Here is a 7,000-nt window from a genome sequence, read left to right as displayed (position 1 = left end):
GAACCAGTCACTGCTCGCCTACAGGAAACTCGTTTGTCCTTCAAATCTCTTGATTCTCGTGTTTCGTATTCAAAATGTTGTAAAATAACACAAATCATTGCGCAACGCTCGTGACTTTCTACGTTAACAACAGCTTTATTGACAAAGAGTAAACATTGTGTCTTGTGTTTCAAAGAATACAAGCACTAATCACAAACAACGTCAGCGTAAAACACATAATAAGACAGTCTGATATTATATTCGCGACCCTCTCTGGTAGAAACTTCGACCATAGATACTAGTAGACTGGCCTTGCTGTACAGAAGCTATGGGGCTAGTGTGGCTCCAACATAAATCACGTGACTGTTGGCAAAACGTGGCGGGATTTCAAATCAGCGGTCTGACATCCTATGTTTGTATCGGATTTTCCCCACATTTCTCAATTGACTGCCAAACGCTTCCAACAAGAACTACTTTTTTATTTGTGAAAAATTATGCCAGAACTACATTTGAGCTGGATTTGTTCACGGTACCATTTATAAAACCTAACAAATACATCGAACGCCACTCTGGTGGGCAGCGGGACGAAATTACTATAAACTATCAATTATAATAGAAGTTAAAATTCTTTTAAACAATAAGAGTGGGCTCGTGTCAAAACTTTAAACATTGTATTCGCCACGTTTCGAGCTCTAGTCACTTATAAGAGAAAATGGGCTATGAGAATTATGTCAACTATAGGTGTCAAAATTGTTTACTTTAAGAGTAGGTCCATTTTTGAGTATAAATTTTAGGTGCACTTCAAAGGTTCAGTTCCCACTATTTTTACAAAAGTTTAAACTATCAGTTTTAAAAAAATGATATTTTAGATGAAAGGTGAGACTTTGCAGTTTCAGAAAGTAATTTTGGAGCCCAGGTTTAAAAATGACAGACACTGTAAATACAAATTATAGATATACATTGTAAATAATAACTAACCTATCAAAACACTTCTCCGCGAAGTGCTTCGAGCAAAGGCGCGTATGTGCAAATGGATTAAAGTTTTTCCGTTTCAGGGCCTGTATCCAAAGCTGCCTTCGGTTTTCATCCTTACGGAACCTATGAGTAGGAACAAGAAACGATTATACTTACTTCTGTACCCGAATCATCACAGATACTTTCCAAAATGTAATATGAGTCTGACTTTACAGGCATCACTTTCAACACTTTAATTTACGTGATACTCTATTTCAAGTGTAAAAAACATATAAAAGTCACTTCAGCAGATGTCAATAAACGCATCTGCACTATCATAGAAACACTTACACGTGAAATGTAATGCCATTTCCCCGACAAAACGCTGAGTACAGCCATAAGCGCAACACGAAACAACCGTGTTTTGCCAACATTCATGTGACTTCAGCCCAGAGATGTTGGAGCCACGAAAATGACGTCAGGGCCAGTCTATTATATTTATGGTCGAAGGGTAGAAAGCATACAGTAAATATCTCTGGAGTGAGCACTCACATGCGCAGAACATATTTTGTGTTGTCAACATACATTGCCGGCCTGGTCACGTGATCTCGGGACGTCGTGTGTGTGTTCGTATAGCGCCCTGTATATTTAGAATGTCACTACATCCCTAGTACAGACGGATTCTTTTCGTACGTGTCGTGGATTATTTATATATGTTGCGAAGACATTTTAACAGTATCTATTTGATACCGGGAATAAACCAGCTACGTAACTTTTAAGGGCAAGTGATATTACATTCAGCTTCTTTGCGATAGGTGTCATAGTTCAGATGCACTCGATTTTTGGTAGTTTTTGGTATGATACCGCACTTTATAGTATTACAGAGCCTGAAGTACATTTTTGCAGTGATAGTCCTGCAAAACGACTTGACAGTACGTTAGTACTTCCGCAAGTGTCCGAAAAACACCGAATTTACCACACATTAGCGATTATATCCCTGCTAATTCGTCCTTTTTTCTTGTATTTCTGCGTATTTATTTTCTCGTTTTTGCGACCTAAAGCACAATTTTTCTTACTGGTGGCACTTTGAGGTATTTATTTAACGCATTTTAAGTACTTGCTCCCAGTTCATTAAATAAATAGTAGACGGAGTAAACTATATACATAATTGACAAGTCACTGATAAATGCATGGAGGATAGTATTTACTGAAACAACTAACCTTTCCCTTTCCTGTTCCACTAGCAAATTTACGAGAGGAAGCGATTGTTTGTAAGCTTTTGTACGAGCCGTAATATCTATTATATAGACATAAAATCGTACAAAAATAGGTCTACAGAATCAAGTCTTAATTATAATGCGTCTCGAAATTTTTAAACGTATACAGTGTCTCTTACTAAAATGAAAACTATAATTAGAGCTATATGGAATGTACCCATGAAAAGTTACTATCCCTCCTTTCACATATTTTTCTTTCCATCCGTAGCAACAACGTAATTCACCATCGCTATTACACTATCAACAAACGGTGAAACACAACAAAAACTCTTGGTATTACAAACTTCAAACGCTGCAGAAAGCACACAGGCTCCGCGAAGTCCCGAGATCACGTGACAATCCTGATTTAATGTTGACAACATGCACAGAGCGCAATGCTCACTCCAGAGATATTTACTCTATGGTAGAAAGCTGTTACCGTTTGGCAGATGGAGCGACACTAGCGCTCCAAGCGGTGTGAAAGCATGCGGTCAGAAAGTAGTCACGTATCTCGTAAAATTAATGTATGTTTCAAATTATTTTGCACTTAATTAATGAAATAATTGTTATATTTTTGCGTTCCAAGCGCTATTAAAATGCCAAGAGATACGAATTATCGTGAAAGAGATGCAAAAACAGCCGAATCTCACTGATTCAATGACACGAGCTACGACTGATTCACTGACATAAGCTACAGCTTACTCATGAAGAAATCCTTTCGAATATATGTATAATTGTAGCTTACTGCGCTGACACCAGGACAATATAAATACATATTTCACTCATGAGAAGCATATATTTCTGTTGTTGTCTTATTGTAGTAGATAAGTTCCTTGAGAGATACAAAAATATTCTATAGAGACTAATAATTTAGCCATTCTTACATTTAGAACAGACTTGTAAACGTAATTATTACTTCTGCTTCAAAAGGGAATGTGTTAAAGATTCATGTAATTTGTGGCTCAGATGCAACGATTGTGGAACAATAGAAGTACTACGCAACTGCTGTATTGGGTCACTAACTAATAAGCCGCCAGCTGATAAAGCAGTGACTATTTGACGCGTTTCAGGTAGAGTCCATTACGTTCAGGATGGATTTTACCAGAAACACGTTAAATAAAGTCAGTAGTTTATCAGCTGGTGGCTACTTATTTAGTGACCAATACATTATTTGCGTGGCACTCCTACTGATTTCCAATATGGTCCATTCTTCCATCGTGAGTTTATGTCAGAAGTACAAACAGCTACGGAATTAGTTTCTTCTGTGTTGGGAAACAGTTTTATTGCTTTGGCGTTTTATCATCACGTCTGTGTGGTTTACCCTTGAGCTACTGTCGCGGTGGCTTCTTTGGTACGTTAAATAATGTAGGTATTACATTCGACACAGATTTCCTACGTTCATCGTTTATTGATTTGGCTGAAACTGTAGCGAACAGAACTTCGCAATTTTGGGTAGCTATACGACCTCTTTCTGAAAATGTCAGGTCTTCTGGTGTTTACTAGCAAATTTTTGTTATTTAAGGCAAAAAACGTTCTTCAGTAAATATCTGTATGTTGCAAGAGAATCGTAAATAAACTGTCCTGTAATGTACCATCTCATACCTCTCAGGATTCTTAGGAAATAAAAGAATGACAAATGTTGTGTGTATTGTTATGGTTCTACATACGCCCCCTGTTGAAAAAAAACTATGTTTTAAATCAATGTAAACAATAGGATTCGTACTCATCCGATATCGTATTCAGAATTGTCTCTTGCTGGCCACTTGTCGCGTTGCCATCACAGTGGGTACAGTCAATCAGAGTAACTTTTTACCAGTCAGGTTATGTTTGTACCACTTACCACTTTTGTTTCCAATGGCTGCTACTCCACCTATTTCCACTATTTAGTGCTAAAAATAATAGTTTTATTACGCCTGTGGTTTCTGGTTAGTATTTCAGCTGTTTTTCGAGCTTTCTACAAGCTCTTAGCCTTCTGATTATCCTTTACTGTGTTGGCTATGGAGAGAGCTTCTGATGACACTGATTTAAGTTGAACATTACCAGATCGAAACAAATATCCTGGTATTTCAAAGTAAACATGCAGTTAAGAAATAACGCTGGTTGTTTTTACTTCTTATTAACGCTTGATTTCCTTATGGGGTGATCTAAATTTACCCAGAGCATAAGATATAGGGAAAACTTTTTGTTTTTTAAGACTGGTCTAAAGTTATCCTGAATGACTGTGTAACTTCGTACCAGCATTAAAATTGAAATTTTACTCTAATAGGGCAAAGTTAGTTCATATTTTTACTTTTCCAAACTCTCAGTAACTATAGCTGTAAAATGTTACAATGTCTCTTGTGATGCGTAATTTATTTTATGTCCAGCATTTTCTAAAAACAGTAAATAGCGATACAAAGTTACCCAGATTGACTGTAAAAATAAAGGTAGGGAGTGTCGCGACTGTTATACACTCCTGGAAATGGAAAAAAAGAACACATTGACACCGGTGTGTCAGACCCACCATACTTCCTCCGGACACTGCGAGAGGGCTGTACAAGCAATGATCACACGCACGGCACAGCGGACACACCAGGAACCGTGGTGTTGGCCGTCGAATGGCGCTAGCTGCGCAGCATTTGTACACCGCCGCCGTCAGTGTCAGCCAGTTTGCCGTGGCATACGGAGCTCCATCGCAGTCTTTAACACTGGTAGCATGCCGCGACAGCGTGGACGTGAACCGTATGTGCAGTTGACGGACTTTGAGCGAGGGCGTATAGTGGGCATGCGGGAGGCCGGGTGGACGTACCGCCGAATTGCTCAACACGTGGGGCGTGAGGTCTCCACAGTACATCGATGTTGTCGCCAGTGGTCGGCGGAAGGTGCACGTGCCCGTCGACCTGGGACCGGACCGCAGCGACGCACGGATGCACGCCAAGACCGTAGGATCCTACGCAGTGCCGTAGGGGACCGCACCGCCACTTCCCAGCAAATTAGGGACACTGTTGCTCCTGGGGTATCGGCGAGGACCATTCGCAACCGTCTCCATGAAGCTGGGCTACGGTCCCGCACACCGTTAGGCCGTCTTCCGCTCACGCCCCAACATCGTGCAGCCCGCCTCCAGTGGTGTCGCGACAGGCGTGAATGGAGGGACGAATGGAGACGTGTCGTCTTCAGCGATGAGAGTCGCTTCTGCCTTGGTGCCAATGATGGTCGTATGCGTGTTTGGCGCCGTGCAGGTGAGCGCCACAATCAGGACTGCATACGACCGAGGCACACAGGGCCAACACCCGGCATCATGGTGTGGGGAGCGATCTCCTACACTGGCCGTACACCACTGGTGATCGTCGAGGGGACACTGAATAGTGCACGGTACATCCAAACCGTCATCGAACCCATCGTTCTACCATTCCTAGACCGGCAAGGGAACTTGCTGTTCCAACAGGACAATGCACGTCCGCATGTATCCCGTGCCACCCAACGTGCTCTAGAAGGTGTAAGTCAACTACCCTGGCCAGCAAGATCTCCGGATCTGTCCCCCATTGAGCATGTGTGGGACTGGATGAAGCGTCGTCTCACGCGGTCTGCACGTCCAGCACGAACGCTGGTCCAACTGAGGCGCCAGGTGGAAATGGCATGGCAAGCCGTTCCACAGGACTACATCCAGCATCTCTACGATCGTCTCCATGGGAGAATAGCAGCCTGCATTGCACAACTGACAATCGGTTTCAAACCAGATAGAAAATGCTGCTTTCAGTGAATTCAGGTCCATCTCAGCCAGTTTCAGAGCTAACTTTGCGAAGAGAGCTGAATCAAATGGACATTTGGAATCGGTTGTTGTTGTTGTGGTCTTCAGTCCTGAGACTAGTTTTATGCAGCTCTCCATGCTACTCTATCCTGTGCAAGCTTCTTCATCTCCCAGTACTTACTGCAACCTACATCCTTCTGAATCTGCTTAGTGTATTCATCTCTTGGTCTGCCTTTACGAGTTTTACCCTCCACACTGCCCTCCAATGCTAAATTTGTGATCTCCTGATGCCTCAGAACATGTTCTACCAACCGGTCCCTTCTTCTTGTCAAGTTGTGCCACAAACTCCTCTTCTCCCCAATTCTATACAATACCTCCTCATTAGTTATGTGATCTACCCATGTAATCTTCAGCATTCTTCTGTAGCACCACATTTTGAAAGTTTCTATTCTCTTCTTGTCCAAACTATTTATCATCCATGTTTCACTTCCATACATGGCTACACTCCATACAAATACTTTCAGAAACGACGTCCTGACACTTAAATCTATACTCGATGTTAACAAATTTCTCTTCTTCAGAAACGCTTTCCTTGCCATTGCCTGTCTACATTTTATATCCTCTCTACTTCGACCATCATCAGTGATTTTGCTCCCCAAATAGCAAAACAAAATGGAATCGGGTACCTTGCAAAAAGTCATACACAGGAGCTGCACCTCTTCAGTGGACCAAACACCACAGAAACTGGGCGGTATCTGACTGGAGGCTAGTAGTGTAGTCAAATGACTGGCAGCCGTTCCTCTTTTCAGATAATGCAAGCTCTCGTGTGCACTGATGGTACAATGCAGAGTTTAATCTGCGATGTGGGGAACCTATAGTTGAGACCTGAATTGGTTTTGGGGTGTTTTTCTTACCATGACTGGAGTCCACACATTCAGGCCGCTGCAAAACGAACCAGGGCGATTATTTCAATATTCTCGGTGAATATATGTTGCCCATTCTGCTACACCTTCATTGTGAATATGCTGTGGACACTCCCTATCTTTCAGGCTGGGAACAGTGTATTCACAGGGATATTCAATAG

Source organism: Schistocerca nitens, chromosome 8 (genome assembly GCF_023898315.1).
Source record: "Schistocerca nitens isolate TAMUIC-IGC-003100 chromosome 8, iqSchNite1.1, whole genome shotgun sequence".
Taxonomy (NCBI): Eukaryota; Metazoa; Arthropoda; class Insecta; order Orthoptera; family Acrididae; genus Schistocerca; species Schistocerca nitens.
This window is presented reverse-complemented; position numbering follows the sequence as displayed.